The following is a 17,702-nucleotide window of genomic DNA, read 5'->3' as shown; positions in this document are numbered from 1 at the left end:
GGACATAATGGCCCACATTTTCAAATTTTGTTGCCTTATCCAGAACATCAACTGAGGTACACGTACCTCTACACAAATACATATTTGTTCCCCAGTACAGAATTAGGGTAACACTGTCCCTCCCCATACCATTTTATTAAACTTGGAATATAGTGTTGCACAGAAACAAAATTCTATAATCTCTAATTTCTCGGGGTTCGATGTGTCCCGACTCAAACTGTTGATTCCCTTTGCGAGCCCCAGCAGTGTCGCTCCTCCTGTCGCTTGCAGGACCATTGCGAAGAGCCATTGTGGATGCCATTTTGATGGCCTACGGTTGGAGTTGCCACTCCTTGGACACCTTTTTGCTGTGGGAGGTGTGTCTTTCCCACGACTTCCTGGAAGCTGTGTAATGATTTGTCAGCTCCATTTGCTACTGCTCTTTTGACCTGCACAAACATTTTGAAAGCAAAAACACAAAAACACATTGCCTTGTAACATCCCCCCTTTTGACGCGTGGTCTAGGCCATGCGTCAAAATCGCAAAAGCAGAGAAAAAATGTTTTGGCAAACAGGTGAGGCCATTTTGGGCCCCCCCAAACATTGTCTGTGTATATAAATGAGCACTCCTTCCAGAGTGCACGCTCAGCTGGTTCTACAAAATGTTTGCATCTCTGCAAGAGAAAGAGTTTTGTTAGTAATTTCTGGAGAAAATCTGTCTGTGGCTCCGATGTTGCTTGCTTTGCTGCAAGGTCAGCCCGTCGGCTTCTTGTTAAAAAATTGTTTCAGATACAAAAGTGTGTGCGTCACAGTCACACACAACAATGGCTGATGGGAGAAGAATGGCAGATAGCATATCAGCAACCTATGTGTGATTAAGAATGTTTTTACCATCATCTTTTACAAAGTTTCTGTGTTTCCACAGTGTGCCAAAATCATGAGTTACACCAAATGCATATCTACTACCTGTGTGAATGTCTACATTTTTATTCTTTGCTAATTCGCATGCGCGTGTGAGTGCAATGAGCTCTGCTGTCTGAGCAGAGAAATGGTCCCTAAAAATGATATCAATTGCTTCTTTGCTTTTGGACTTGCGATGTCTGTCATTGCAGACACGCTTTGCGGACAGCTGTCTGCCGCGGTCAGTAATTTTGTGACCCAAAAATGAACAAATCGTTTTGCCAGCTGGACTTTGGAGATATTTACTTTGTGTTCTTTTCTCTTATCTTTTTAACTGGAAACAAAGGCCTGCGCACCGGTGAAGTTGGGCATGGCACAACTATGCCTTTATTTTTTAATCTTTTTAAACTCATTAAATATGGGCCTCATGGTTTGAGGCTTCTGTTTTGAGGGGGAATTGCTGTTTGCGTGGACGAAAATTACCCTTGGGCGTTATCACAACAGGTTTACAGTTCCTAATCAACCCAACATAATATTTTCCTGTTACCCAAAGTTGTACGGGCACCTTCCCAAAATTTCTTCATTAATCTTTTTGTGTGTGAAAACACTTCAAGTCCCCTTGTTGCTGACAGACAGGCATGATTCTCACGATGGGCGTGCAACAAATTTGAATATTGCACGTCATCCCTTTTAACCCATTCTATGGCGTGCGCATATTTGTCAGCAAAACACCCACAGCTCCCCACACCATTGTAATCAACGTCATGAGGCTCTGTGAGGCAAAACTTTCTACATCGTACTTACGTAATTCAAAACTACATCGTACAGCTGTACGAGCGCTGCACACGGGTCGTGTTGGTATCATGCTCAATCTGTCATCATACACATTATGACTCTGCACAGCAAATCAATCGGGCAGCAGTCAGACATGAGAAACCTGTGTTGAAATTTGACACTCCCCAACTCGCATTGCACCCTTTTGACATAAATTATTCTACATTAGAGCCACTAGCATTTAGGGAAAACACAGCTAGTTTAGAATCTGGCAAATTTAAACACTTCTTGTGAATCACAGTAGGCTATTTGTTGCCCCTGAATCTATCAATAATTCAAGCGGTTTGTTGCACACAAGCATTGTGCATTTTAGCAAAGTTCAGAAAGCGGTTTCATTCATCATGGAATGTGAGCTAAGCAGATCTTCATTGCATACAGTAGGAAAAAGCATTTCTTCATTGCATATGCTAAGGGAAATCATACTCACCACCCTCGGAATGATGCCTCACCTCCTCACTTCCATCTAGCTTTTCTTTGACATCCGTGCTCCTGGAGGCTCAGGACAGGCACTGCGCCAATGTCCCGTTTTTCCACAATTGAAACACTTCTCTGGATCATAATTACTAGAGGGTTTAAAACCTCCTCTCCCTCGCCATCTTCCTTTTCCTCCGTGCTCTCCTCCGATATTCATTAGAGCCATGTGGAGTTCTTTATCTTGTGTGTTTTTCTTCTGAAGCTCTTTCTTGCCTGTTTGTCTTTCGGCGTGTACAGCATGACGGATGATCTCGCTCATTCTCGCACGATCTGGCTCGATGCATGATTTTTCCACTTCTCGTCTCAGCTCTCCCCTTAGGTTTCGCAGAAAAGTGGATCTGAGATGTCCTTCGAACGGACCAATGTCTGGTCCGTCTGCATCAGGTTGAAGTCCAGAATGTTCTTTAAATACTTCCTCCACAGGCCATTTACCCTGTAGCTTTCTTAGGTCAGATGGTTTCAGTTTGACTTTCAACAGTCTCTCTAATTCTCTCATAGAGGGTGAGAATTCTTTGCAAAATGTCTTCTTTGTCTGTCGGTGCTGGTTGCGCTCTTTCCTGCTTTTGACACACCACGGGCTGTGGCATGTGTGGCACTGGTGCTGGTGGAGACACTGGTGGGGGCACTGGAGCTGCCTCGATCGGGTTCAGATGTCGGTGAGGAGGGACACAATCATCCTCCGGTTGGTGTTTGTAACAAGTCATAGATGGGGGTAAAGAAGACAGAGGGGTTAAATCATTATATTCAAGCAAAACAGGGTACAATGGAGCATGCGGCGATGGGGGTGTATGACACGGCGGTGGAAGTTCTTCCAATGCCTTTTCTTTAAAAACATGGTCACGTCTATTTGCTTCCTTTTCCCATAATTCTAAACATTTACACGCTTCGTCATATTTTTCCCTTTCTTTTGTAGACATTTTAAATATGTATTTTTTCCCCCTGTGTTCTCTTATTTTCTCTAATTTTGTGGTACTAAATGTACCGTTTTCTGGAAAGTTAGCTTTTTCTTTTAAATAGGGTACACCTTGTAAACTTCCCGTTCCCCAATTTTTCCTCATTTCTCTGTATGTTGGTTTATCCATATTCACGATTCTGAGTAGTCCCCCCTCTAATCAGGCTGTTTAGAATCTAACACAATTCAGAGTAGTCCCCCCTTCTTAAATCAGGCTGTTTAGAATCTAACGATTCAGAGTAGTCCCCCCTTCTTAAATCAGGCTGTTTAGAATCTAACGATTCAGAGTAGTCCCCCCTTCCTAAATCAGGCTGTTTAGCGCTAAGTAGTCCCCCCTTCTTAAATCAGGCTGTTTAGAATCTTTTTGACTCACCGTTTTTCACTTTTGTGCCTTGCACTGAGTTATTTTGGGATCACGTCAGCTTGGGGTCCGGAGTAGAGTTCTCTCGTCCCTGTATGGGGTTAGAGCTGGATTTGCTATGTCCAGGATGATCAGTCAACTCTAGTCCGTTCTCCGTCAGCCTTGTGATCCCATACCTCGTCGCCAAATTGTTGTGGAGTTTTCTTATTCCTTAATCAAGGTGAGTCAATTTTGACAAACGCAACACACAGAGAGCATGAGTTACCTTGCAAGGTATTTTATATTTATTGACATTCAGTCTGCATCACAAGCATGGTGCAGAGAGAAGGCCCTCTTTCCTTCTGCACCCAGAGTTTATATATTAAAACGTGACAGCCCCTCCCTTTGTCCCCTAGCCAGAATCCCGAGCTGGTTTACGAGAAGTGATGCCCGTTATTCCAAACAGAACATCTTGGCCTCTGCTCGAGGGCAAAGGCAGAGTGGTATGACGCGTACAGAGAAAAACATGATAACATACACAAGAAAACATAGATAAAAACTTCATAAACATATAGATAGACACATCAAGAAGCTAGACTAGAAAATTTCCATTACAACAACTTCACTGTGTTGCAGACGGCCCCTTTTCACACCTAAACAGTCTTTTGACACTCTCTACAGGGATCTCATCCCTGAACAAGAGAGGGGGCAGATTGGAGATGACCTGCCAAAGTACGTGTTAGTTTGGGACAATGTCAGTTTCCATCGCTCCAACATCATCAGGCAATGGTTTGCGGCCCACAACAGGATGCTGGTGGAGTTCCTCTCACCCTACTCAACCATGTTGAAGAATTTTTCTCAGCATGAAGATTAAAAGTATATGATCGCCAGCCGCATACACAGATGACCCTTCTGGCTGCCATGGATGTAACGTGTGATGACATCACAGCTGATGCCAGAGGCTGGATTAGACACTCTGAAAGATGATTTTCACGCTGTATCGCAAGAGAAGATATTTGTTGTGATGTGGATGAGAATCCGTTGCCCAAAAGACAGGAATGTCAGGAGGTGTAGGAAGACTGCACTGTAATTCCACTGCACTGCATGTACAGTTTTCCCTAAGGAGATTGTCTTATGTTGTATCACAATGGCACTGTCTGTCAATAAATTATTGTACAAACAGTAAAAGCGTTAACGTGACTCATGTGCCGTCTCTTGCAATCAAACAATCAAAACCAGAAATGCACTTACTGTTTTGCAAATGACAAGGATGATTCGAGAAATGCTCCACTCATCACTCTCAGTACACTCCGCTGCACACGTCTGATCACTTCTTTGTCACCCCCGACCTCACCGCTCCAGACAACGCAGATGTCTTACCGCTGGTCACTTTCCAGCGCTACCTACGGTCCCTCCCTCCTGCTTTTCCTCTGCTGTCTTGTCTGCACTCCCCCCCTCTGAGGAGCTCTCTCTTTTGAATACCAACAGTGCCACAGACACTCTGTGTTCCACGCTTACATCCTGCTTGGACAACATATGCCCTCTTAAATCTGGACCAGCCCGTGCATCCCTGTCTGCCCCCTGGTTATCGGATGTACCACGTGAGCATCGCACCAGCCTCCGGTCAGCTGAGAGAAAATGGCACAAGTCAAAAGACCATACTGACCTCTCTCTCTCTACCAGTCTCTTCTCTCTACTTTCTCCGTTGACGTCACCTCTGCAAAAACTGATTATAACCACTCGAAGATCAGCAACTCTCCTGACTCTCGCACACTCTTAAAAACCTTCTCTGCTCTCCTCTGTCCGCCTGCTCCCACACCTTCATCAGAGTTAACGGCTGATGATTTTGCATCGTTCTTCGTAAAGAAAACTACCGCCATCAACAGCCAATTTTCTACACCACCATCACCCGCCTTTTCTCCTATGTCTGAAGATGATGTTTCCAAGGTCATTGGTTCCAACCACCCTACCACCTGCCCACTGGATCCCATCCCCACCCATCTCCTCCATGCCATCTCTCCAGCAGTTGTGCCTGGTCTGACCCGCATCATCAACTCTTTGCTCACCACTGGGACATTTCCCACTGCTTTCCAAGAGGCCTGCATCACACCGCTACTGAAGAAACTCACTCTCAACCTTACACTGCTAGAACACTACAGGCCGGTGTAGTGTGTGAAAATGCATATCTTCCGTCAAAATGTAGAAGACTGATTTTAACCTCTTATTATTTTCTGTCTTCTTAAAAAATTATTTTTTTACTTACCTCACTATTCTTAGCTTTGTATACTGTGCTAGTCTTTAATGGACTGGATATAATTAACTTATGCATTTTGTTGCCTATATTGTTATAATTGCTTCCAATGTTTCCTCGTCTGTAAGTCGCTTTGGATAAAAACGTCTGCTAAATGACTAAATGTAAATTTTATGAAATGTGTAATGTCGTGTGTAATGTGTAATGTGTAGTGTGTGGCCTTGAAATTTTAGCATGTCTACGTAATCATGAATAAATGCTTCTTGAGACACACAGTGTTGCTTCTTTGCATGCATCAAATGAATTGTTTCTGGCTATATGCATCCATGCATTAGTTTGAGAGGGGTGGAAATGGGATATTTGGGTGAAACAAAACTGCCCCAAAAGTACCCCCCCCACTTTAAATACAGTTTTTTCTAAGTCAATTTGGTACATTTCTCAGATCCGATTTGAAATTCTCAAAACTTCTTGTTCAATCCTTACATCCTTGTGTCACGTGTGCACATCAAACAAGCATTTTCTCATTTCTTTGAACAAGTTGCAAATGCTTTGGTACATCCATGCAAATGATTATGACACAATTCTGTGCAGATTCCTACATTATCAATTGCTTATGTCATGTTGATCAAAATGCATTATAATGGGTCTCTGTAGAATAGTATAATCCCCACGACATTTAAGCACTAGTTTTACAATATACAGTAAGTATACTTTAAGTAAACATTGGCATTGTATTTTACTCAATTTAGTTTTTTGCATTGCTATATTCTTTCCACATAGGACTGCAAGACAACTTCACTGTGTTGCAGACGGCCCCTTTTCACACCTAAACAGTCTTTTGACACTCTCTACAGGGATCTCATCCCTGAACAAGAGAGGGGGCAGATTGGAGATGACCTGCCAAAGTACGTGTTAGTTTGGGACAATGTCAGTTTCCTCGCTCCAACATCATCAGGCAATGGTTTGCGGCCCACAACAGGATGCTGGTGGAGTTCCTCTCACCCTACTCAACCACGTTGAGGAATTTTTCTCAGCATGAAGATTAAAAGTATATGATCGCCAGCCGCATACACAGATGACCCTTCTGGCTGCCATGGATGTAACGTGTGATGACATCACAGCTGATGCCTGCAGAGGCTGGATTAGACACTCTGAAAGATGATTTTAACGCTGTATCGCAAGAGAAGATATTTGTTGTGATGTGGATGAGAATCCGTTGCCCAAAAGACAGGAACGTCAGGAGGTGTAGGAAGACTGCACTGTAATTCCACTGCACTGCATGTACAGTTTTCCCTAAGGAGATTGTCTTATGTTGCATCACAATGGCACTGTCTGTCAATAAATTATTGTACAAACAGTAAAAGCGTTAACGTGAATCATGTGCCGTCTCTTGCAATCAAACAATCAAAACCAGAAATGCACTTACTGTTTTGCAAATGACAATGATGATTCGAGAAATGCTCCACTCATCACTCTCAGGTCACTCCGCTGCACACGTCTGATCACTTCTTTGTCACCCCCGACCTCACCGCTCAAGACAACGCAGTTGTCTTACCGCTGGTCACTTTCCGGCGCTACCTACGGTCCCTCCCTCCTGCTTTTCCTCTGCTGTCTTGTCTGCACTCCCCCCCTCTGAGGAGCTCTCTCTTTTGAATACAACAGTGCCACAGACACTCTGTGTTCCACGCTTACATCCTGCTTGGACAACATATGCCCTCTTACATCTGGACCAGCCCGTGCATCCCTGTCTGCCCCCTGGTTATCGGATGTACCACGTGAGCATCGCACCAGCCTCCTGTCAGGTGAGAGAAAATGGCAAAAGTCAAAAGACCATACTGACCTCTCTCTCTCTACTTTCTCCGTTGACGTCACCTCTGCAAAAACTGATTATAACCACTCGAAGATCAGCAACTCTCCTGACTCTCGCACACTCTTAAAAACCTTCTCTGCTCTCCTCTGTCCGCCTGCTCCCACACCTTCATCGGAGTTAACGGCTGATGATTTTGCATCGTTCTTCGTAAAGAAAACTACCGCCATCAACAGCCAATTTTCTACGCCACCATCACCCGCCTTTTCTCCTATGTCTGAAGATGATGTTTCCAAGGTCATTGGTTCCAACCACCCTACCACCTGCCCACTGGATCCCATCCCCACCCATCTCCTCCATGCCATCTCTCCAGCAGTTGTGCCTGGTCTGACCTGCATCATCAACTCTTTGCTCACCACTGGGACATTTCCCACTGCTTTCAAAGAGGCCTGCATCACACCGCTACTGAAGAAACTCACTCTCAACCTTACAATGCTAGAACACTACAGGCCGGTGTAGTGTGTGAAAATGCATATCTTCCGTCAAAATGTAGATGACTGATTTTAACCTCTTATTATTTTCTGTCTTCTTAAAAAAATATTTTTTTACTTACCTCACTATTCTTAGCTTTGTATACTGTGCTAGGCTTTAATGGACTGGATTTAATTAACTTACGCATTTTGTTGCCTATATTGTTATAATTGCTTCCAATGTTTCCTCGTCTGTAAGTCGCTTTGGATAAAAACGTCTGCTAAATGAGTAAATGTAAATTTTATGAAATGTGTAATGTCATGTGTAATGTGTAGTGTGTGGCCTTGAAATTTTAGCATGTCTATGTAATCATGAATAAATGCTTCTTGAGACACACAGTGTTGCTTCTTTGCATGCATCAAATGAATTGTTTCTGGCTATATGCATCCATGCATTAGTTTGAGAGGGGTGGAAATGGGACACTTGGGTGAAACAAAACTGCCCCAAAAGTACCCCCCCCCACTTTAAATACAGTTTTTTCTAAGTCAATTTGGTACATTTCTCTGATCCGATTTGAAATTCTCAAAACTTCTTGTTCAATCCTTACATCCTTGTGTCACGTGTGCACATCAAACAAGCATTTTCTCATTTCTTTGGACAAGTTGCAAATGCTTTGGTACATCCATGCAAATGATTATGACAAAATTCTGTGCAGATTCCTACATTATCAATTGCTTATGTCATGTTGATCAAAGTGCATTATAATGGGTCTCTGTAGAATAGTATAATCCCCACGACATTTAAGCACTAGTTTTACAATATACAGTAAGTATACTTTAAGTAAACAGTGGCATTTTATTTTACTCAATTTAGTGTTTTGCATTGCTATATTCTTTCCACATAGGACTGCAAGACAACTTCACTGTGTTGCAGACGGCCCCTTTTCACACCTAAACAGTCTTTTGACACTCTCTACAGGGATCTCATCCCTGAACAAGAGAGGGGGCAGATTGGAGATGACCTGCCAAAGTACGTGTTAGTTTGGGACAATGTCAGTTTCCATCGCTCCAACATCATCAGGCAATGGTTTGCGGCCCACAACAGGATAATGGTGGAGTTCCTCTCACCCTACTCAACCACGTTGAGGAATTTTTCTCAGCATGAAGATTAAAAGTATATGATCGTCAGCCGCATACACAGATGACCCTTCTGGCTGCCATGGATGTAACGTGTGATGACATCACAGCTGATGCCTGCAGAGGCTGGATTAGACACTCTGAAAGATGATTTTCACGCTGTATCGCAAGAGAAGATATTTGTTGTGATGTGGATGAGAATCCGTTGCCCAAAAGACAGGAACGTCAGGAGGTGTAGGAAGACTGCACTGTAATTCCACTGCACTGCATGTACAGTTTTCCCTAAGGAGATTGTCTTATGTTGCATCACAATGGCACTGTCTGTCAATAAATTATTGTACAAACAGTAAAAGCGTTAACGTGAATCATGTGCTGTCTCTTGCAATCAAACAATCAAAACCAGAAATGCACTTACTGTTTTGCAAATGACAATGATGATTCGAGAAATGCTCCACTCATCACTCTCAGGTCACTCCGCTGCACACGTCTGATCACTTCTTTGTCACCCCCGACCTCACCGCTCCAGACAACGCAGATGTCTTATCGCTGGTCACTTTCCGGCGCTACCTACGGTCCCTCCCTCCTGCTTTTCCTCTGCTGTCTTGTCTGCACTCCCCCCCTCTAAGGAGCTCTCTCTTTTGAATACCAACAGTGCCACAGACACTCTGTGTTCCACGCTTACATCCTGCTTGGACAACATATGCCCTCTTACATCTGGACCAGCCCGTGCATCCCTGTCTGCCCCCTGGTTATCGGATGTACCACGTGAGCATCGCACCAGCCTCCGGTCAGCTGAGAGAAAATGGCACAAGTCAAAAGACCATACTGACCTCTCTCTCTCTACTTTCTTCGTTGACGTCACCTCTGCAAAAACTGATTATAACCACTCGAAGATCAGCAACTCTCCTGACTCTCGCACACTCTTAAAAACCTTCTCTGCTCTCCTCTGTCCGCCTGCTCCCACACCTTCATCGGAGTTAACGGCTGATGATTTTGCATCGTTCTTCGTAAAGAAAACTACCGCCATCAACAGCCAATTTTCTACGCCACCATCACCCGCCTTTTCTCCTATGTCTTAAGATGATGTTTCCAAGGTCATTGGTTCCAACCACCCTACCACCTGCCCACTGGATCCCATCCCCACCCATCTCCTCCATGCCATCTCTCCAGCAGTTGTGCCTGGTCTGACCCACATCATCAACTCTTTGCTCACCACGGGGACATTTCCCACTGCTTTCAAAGAGGCCTGCATCACACCGCTACTGAAGAAACTCACTCTCAACCTTACACTGCTAGAACACTACAGGCCGGTGTAGTGTGTGAAAATGCATATCTTCCGTCAAAATGTAGATGACTGATTTTAACGTCTTATTATTTTCTGTCTTCTTAAAAAATTATTTTTTTACTTACCTCACTATTCTTAGCTTTGTATACTGTGCTAGGCTTTAATGGACTGGATTTAATTAACTTATGCATTTTGTTGCCTATATTGTTATAATTGCTTCCAATGTTTCCTCGTCTGTAAGTCGCTTTGGATAAAAACGTCTGCTAAATGAGTAAATGTAAATTGTATGAAATGTGTAATGTCATGTGTAATGTGTAGTGTGTGGCCTTGAAATTTTAGCATGTCTACGTAATCATGAATAAATGCTTCTTGAGACACACAGTGTTGCTTCTTTGCATGCATCAAATGAATTGTTTCTGGCTATATGCATCCATGCATTAGTTTGAGAGGGGTGGAAATGGGACACCTGGGTGAAACAAAACTGCCCCAAAAGTACCCCCCCACTTTAAATACAGTTTTTTCTAAGTCAATTTGGTACATTTCTCTGATCCGATTTGAAATTCTCAAAACTTCTTGTTCAATCCTTACATCCTTGTGTCACGTGTGCACATCAAACAAGCATTTTCTCATTTCTTTGAACAAGTTGCGAATGCTTTGGTACATCCATGCAAATGATTATGACAAAATTCTGTGCAGATTCCTACATTATCAATTGCTTATGTCATGTTGATCAAAATGCATTATAATGGGTCTCTGTAGAATAGTATAATCCCCACGACATTTAAGCACTAGTTTTACAATATACAGTAAGTATACTTTAAGTAAACAGTGGCATTTTATTTTACTCAATTTAGTGTTTTGCATTGCTATATTCTTTCCACATAGGACTGCAAGACAACTTCACTGTGTTGCAGACGGCCCCTTTTCACACCTAAACAGTCTTTTGACACTCTCTACAGGGATCTCATCCCTGAACAAGAGAGGGGGCAGATTGGAGATGACCTGCCAAAGTACGTGTTAGTTTGGGACAATGTCAGTTTCCATCGCTCCAACATCATCAGGCAATGGTTTGCGGCCCACAACAGGATAATGGTGGATTTCCTCTCACCCTACTCAACCACGTTGAGGAATTTTTCTCAGCATGAAGATTAAAAGTATATGATCGTCAGCCGCATACACAGATGACCCTTCTGGCTGCCATGGATGTAACGTGTGATGACATCACAGCTGATGCCTGCAGAGGCTGGATTAGACACTCTGAAAGATGATTTTCACACTGTATCGCAAGAGAAGATATTTGTTGTGATGTGGATGAGAATCCGTTGCCCAAAAGACAGGAACGTCAGGAGGTGTAGGAAGACTGCACTGTAATTCCACTGCACTGCATGTACAGTTTTCCCTAAGGAGATTGTCTTATGTTGCATCACAATGGCACTGTCTGTCAATAAATTATTGTACAAACAGTAAAAGCGTTAACGTGACTCATGTGCCGTCTCTTGCAATCAAACAATCAAAACCAGAAATGCACTTACTGTTTTGCAAATGACAATGATGATTCGAGAAATGCTCCACTCATCACTCTCAGGTCACTCCGCTGCACACGTCTGATCACTTCTTTGTCACCCCCGACCTCACCGCTCCAGACAACGCAGATGTCTTACCGCTGGTCACTTTCCGGCGCTACCTACGGTCCCTCCCTCCTGCTTTTCCTCTGCTGTCTTGTCTGCACTCCCCCCCTCTGAGGAGCTCTCTCTTTTGAATACCAACAGTGCCACAGACACTCTGTGTTCCACGCTTACATCCTGCTTGGACAACATATGCCCTCTTACATCTGGACCAGCCCGTGCATCCCTGTCTGCCCCCTGGTTATAGGATGTACCACGTGAGCATCGCACCAGCCTCCGGTCAGCTGAGAGAAAATGGCACAAGTCAAAAGACCATACTGACCTCTCTCTCTCTACTTTCTCCGTTGACGTCACCTCTGCAAAAACTGATTATAACCACTCGAAGATCAGCAACTCTCCTGACTCTCGCACACTCTTAAAAACCTTCTCTGCTCTCCTCTGTCCGCCTGCTCCCACACCTTCATCGGAGTTAACGGCTGATGATTTTGCATTGTTCTTCGTAAAGAAAACTACCGCCATGAACAGCCAATTTTCTACGCCACCATCACCCGCCTTTTCTCCTATGTCTGAAGATGATGTTTCCAAGGTCATTGGTTCCAACCACCCTACCACCTGCCCACTGGATCCCATCCCCACCCATCTCCTCCATGCCATCTCTCCAGCAGTTGTGCCTGGTCTGACCCGCATCATCAACTCTTTGCTCACCACTGGGACATTTCCCACTGCTTTCAAAGAGGCCTGCATCACACCGCTACTGAAGAAACTCACTCTCAACCTTACACTGCTAGAACACTACAGGCCGGTGTAGTGTGTGAAAATGCATATCTTCCGTCAAAATGTAGATGACTGATTTTAACCTCTTATTATTTTCTGTCTTCTTAAAAAAATATTTTTTTACTTACCTCACTATTCTTAGCTTTGTATACTGTGCTTGGCTTTAATGGACTGGATTTAATTAACTTATGCATTTTGTTGCCTATATTGTTATAATTGCTTCCAATGTTTCCTCGTCTGTAAGTCGCTTTGGATAAAAACGTCTGCTAAATGAGTAAATGTAAATTGTATGAAATGTGTAATGTCATGTGTAATGTGTAGTGTGTGGCCTTGAAATTTTAGCATGTCTACGTAATCATGAATAAATGCTTCTTGAGACACACAGTGTTGCTTCTTTGCATGCATCAAATGAATTGTTTCTGGCTATATGCATCCATGCATAAGTTTGAGAGGGGTGGAAATGGGACACCTGGGTGAAACAAAACTGCCCCAAAAGTACCCCCCCCCACTTTAAATACAGTTTTTTCTAAGTCAATTTGGTACATTTCTCTGATCCGATTTGAAATTCTCAAAACTTCTTGTTCAATCCTTACATCCTTGTGTCACGTGTGCACATCAAACAAGCATTTTCTCATTTCTTTGAACAAGTTGCAAATGCTTTGGTACATCCATGCAAATGATTATGACAAAATTCTGTGCAGATTCCTACATTATCAATTGCTTATGTCATGTTGATCAAAGTGCATTATAATGGGTCTCTGTAGAATAGTATAATCCCCACGACATTTAAGCACTAGTTTTACAATATACAGTAAGTATACTTTAAGTAAACAGTGGCATTTTATTTTACTCAATTTAGTGTTTTGCATTGCTATATTCTTTCCACATAGGACTGCAAGACAACTTCACTGTGTTGCAGACGGCCCCTTTTCACACCTAAACAGTCTTTTGACACTCTCTACAGGGATCTCATCCCTGAACAAGAGAGGGGGCAGATTGGAGATGACCTGCCAAAGTACGTGTTAGTTTGGGACAATGTCAGTTTCCATCGCTCCAACATCATCAGGCAATGGTTTGCGGCCCACAACAGGATAATGGTGGATTTCCTCTCACCCTACTCAACCACGTTGAGGAATTTTTCTCAGCATGAAGATTAAAAGTATATGATCGTCAGCCGCATACACAGATGACCCTTCTGGCTGCCATGGATGTAACGTGTGATGACATCACAGCTGATGCCTGCAGAGGCTGGATTAGACACTCTGAAAGATGATTTTCACGCTGTATCGCAAGAGAAGATATTTGTTGTGATGTGGATGAGAATCCGTTGCCCAAAAGACAGGAACGTCAGGAGGTGTAGGAAGACTGCACTGTAATTCCACTGCACTGCATGTACAGTTTTCCCTAAGGAGATTGTCTTATGTTGCATCACAATGGCACTGTCTGTCAATAAATTATTGTACAAACAGTAAAAGCGTTAACGTGACTCATGTGCCGTCTCTTGCAATCAAACAATCAAAACCAGAAATGCACTTACTGTTTTGCAAATGACAATGATGATTCGAGAAATGCTCCACTCATCACTCTCAGGTCACTCCGCTGCACACGTCTGATCACTTCTTTGTCACCCCCGACCTCACCGCTCCAGACAACGCAGATGTCTTACCGCTGGTCACTTTCCGGCGCTACCTACGGTCCCTCCCTCCTGCTTTTCCTCTGCTGTCTTGTCTGCACTCCCCCCCTCTGAGGAGCTCTCTCTTTTGAATACCAACAGTGCCAGAGACACTCTGTGTTCCACGCTTACATCCTGCTTGGACAACATATGCCCTCTTACATCTGGACCAGCCCGTGCATCCCTGTCTGCCCCCTGGTTATCGGATGTACCACGTGAGCATCGCACCAGCCTCCGGTCAGCTGAGAGAAAATGGCACAAGTCAAAAGACCATACTGACCTCTCTCTCTCTACTTTCTCCGTTGACGTCACCTCTGCAAAAACTGATTATAACCACTCGAAGATCAGCAACTCTCCTGACTCTCGCACACTCTTAAAAACCTTCTCTGCTCTCCTCTGTCCGCCTGCTCCCACACCTTCATCGGAGTTAACGGCTGATGATTTTGCATCGTTCTTCGTAAAGAAAACTACCGCCATCAACAGCCAATTTTCTACGTCACCATCACCCGCCTTTTCTCCTATGTCTGAAGATGATGTTTCCAAGGTCATTGGTTCCAACCACCCTACCACCTGCCCACTGGATCCCATCCCCACCCATCTCCTCCATGCCATCTCTCCAGCAGTTGTGCCTGGTCTGACCCGCATCATCAACTCTTTGCTCACCACGGGGACATTTCCCACTGCTTTCAAAGAGGCCTGCATCACACCGCTACTGAAGAAACTCACTCTCAACCTTACACTGCTAGAACACTACAGGCCGGTGTAGTGTGTGAAAATGCATATCTTCCGTCAAAATGTAGATGACTGATTTTAACCTCTTATTATTTTCTGTCTTCTTAAAAAATTATTTTTTTACTTACCTCACTATTCTTAGCTTTGTATACTGTGCTAGGCTTTAATGGACTGGATTTAATTAACTTATGCATTTTGTTGCCTATATTGTTATAATTGCTTCCAATGTTTCCTCGTCTGTAAGTCGCTTTGGATAAAAACGTCTGCTAAATGACTAAATGTAAATTGTATGAAATGTGTAATGTCATGTGTAATGTGTAGTGTGTGGCCTTGAAATTTTAGCATGTCTACGTAATCATGAATAAATACTTCTTGAGACACACAGTGTTGCTTCTTTGCATGCATCAAATGAATTGTTTCTGGCTATATGCATCCATGCATTAGTTTGAGAGGGGTGGAAATGGGATACTTGGGTGAAACAAAACTGCCCCAAAAGTACCACCCCACTTTAAACACAGTTTTTTCTAAGTCAATTTGGTACATTTCTCAGTTACGATTTGAAATTCTCAAAACTTCTTGTTCAATCCTTACATCCTTGTGTCACGTGTGCACATCAAACAAGCATTTTCTCATTTCTTTGAACAAGTTGCAAATGCTTTGGTACATCCATGCAAATGATTATGACAAAATTCTGTGCAGATTCCTACATTATCAATTGCTTATGTCATGTTGATCAAAATGCATTATAATGGGTCTCTGTAGAATAGTATAATCTCCACGACATTTAAGCACTAGTTTTACAATATACAGTAAGTATACTTTAAGTAAACAGTGGCATTTTATTTTACTCAATTTAGTGTTTTGCATTGCTATATTCTTTCCACATAGGACTGCAAGACAACTTCAATGTGTTGCAGACGGCCCCTTTTCACACCTAAACAGTCTTTTGACACTCTCTACAGGGATCTCATCCCTGAACAAGAGAGGGGGCAGATTGGAGATGACCTGCCAAAGTACGTGTTAGTTTGGGACAATGTCAGTTTCCATCGCTCCAACATCATCATCAACCACGTTGAGGAATTTTTCTCAGCATGAAGATTAAAAGTATATGATCGCCAGCCGCATACACAGATGACCCTTCTGGCTGCCATGGATGTAACGTGTGATGACATCACAGCTGATGCCTGCAGAGGCTGGATTAGACACTCTGAAAGATGATTTTCACGCTGTATCGCAAGAGAAGATATTTGTTGTGATGTGGATGAGAATCCGTTGCCCAAAAGACAGGAACGTCAGGAGGTGTAGGAAGACTGCACTGTAATTCCACTTCACTGCATGTACAGTTTTCCCTAAGGAGATTGTCTTATGTTCAGATTTCTACATTTGTTTGTGCTATGCAGTGCTGTCTTTTCCTGTCTGCATCACAATGACACTCTCTGTCAATAAATTATTCTACAAACAGTAAAAGCGTTAACGTGAATCATGTGCCGTCTCTTGCAATCAAAACCAGAAATGCACTTACTGTTTTGCAAATGACAAGGATGATTCGAGAAATGCTCCACTCATCACTCTCAGGTCACTCCACTGCACACGTCTGATCACTTCTTTGTCACCCCCGACCTCACCGCTCCAGACAACGCAGATGTCTTACCGCTGGTCACTTTCCGGCGCTACCTACGGTCCCTCCCTCCTGCTTTTCCTCTGCTGTCTTGTCTGCACTCCCCCCCTCTGAGGAGCTCTCTCTTTTGAATACCAACAGTGCCACAGACACTCTGTGTTCCACGCTTACATCCTGCTTGGACAACATATGCCCTCTTACATCTGGACCAGCCCGTGCATCCCTGTCTGCCCCCTGGTTATCGGATGTACCACGTGAGCATCGCACCAGCCTCCGGTCAGCTGAGAGAAAATGACACAAGTCAAAAGACCATACTGACCTCTCTCTCTCTACTTTCTCCGTTGACGTCACCTCTGCAAAAACTGATTATAACCACTCGAAGATCAGCAACTCTACTGACTCTCGCACACTCTTAAAAACCTTCTCTGCTCTCCTCTGTCCGCCTGCTCCCACACCTTCATCGGAGTTAACGGCTGATGATTTTGCATCGTTCTTCGTAAAGAAAACTACGGCCATCAACAGCCAATTTTCTACGCCACCATCACCCGCCTTTTCTCCTATGTCTGAAGATGATGTTTCCAAGGTCATTGGTTCCAACCACCCTACCACCTGCCCACTGGATCCCATCCCCACCCATCTCCTCCATGCCATCTCTCCAGCAGTTGTGCCTGGTCTGACCCGCATCATCAACTCTTTGCTCACCACTGGGACATTTCCCACTGCTTTCAAAGAGGCCTGCATCACACCGCTACTGAAGAAACTCACTCTCAACCTTACACTGCTAGAACACTACAGGCCGGTGTAGTGTGTGAAAATGCATATCTTCCGTCAAAATGTAGATTACTGATTTTAA

The sequence above is a fragment of the Barbatula barbatula genome (genome assembly GCF_947034865.1).
Source record: "Barbatula barbatula genome assembly, chromosome: 20".
In the NCBI taxonomy this organism is placed as follows: domain Eukaryota; kingdom Metazoa; phylum Chordata; class Actinopteri; order Cypriniformes; family Nemacheilidae; genus Barbatula; species Barbatula barbatula.
Note: the sequence above shows the minus strand (reverse complement) of the source record.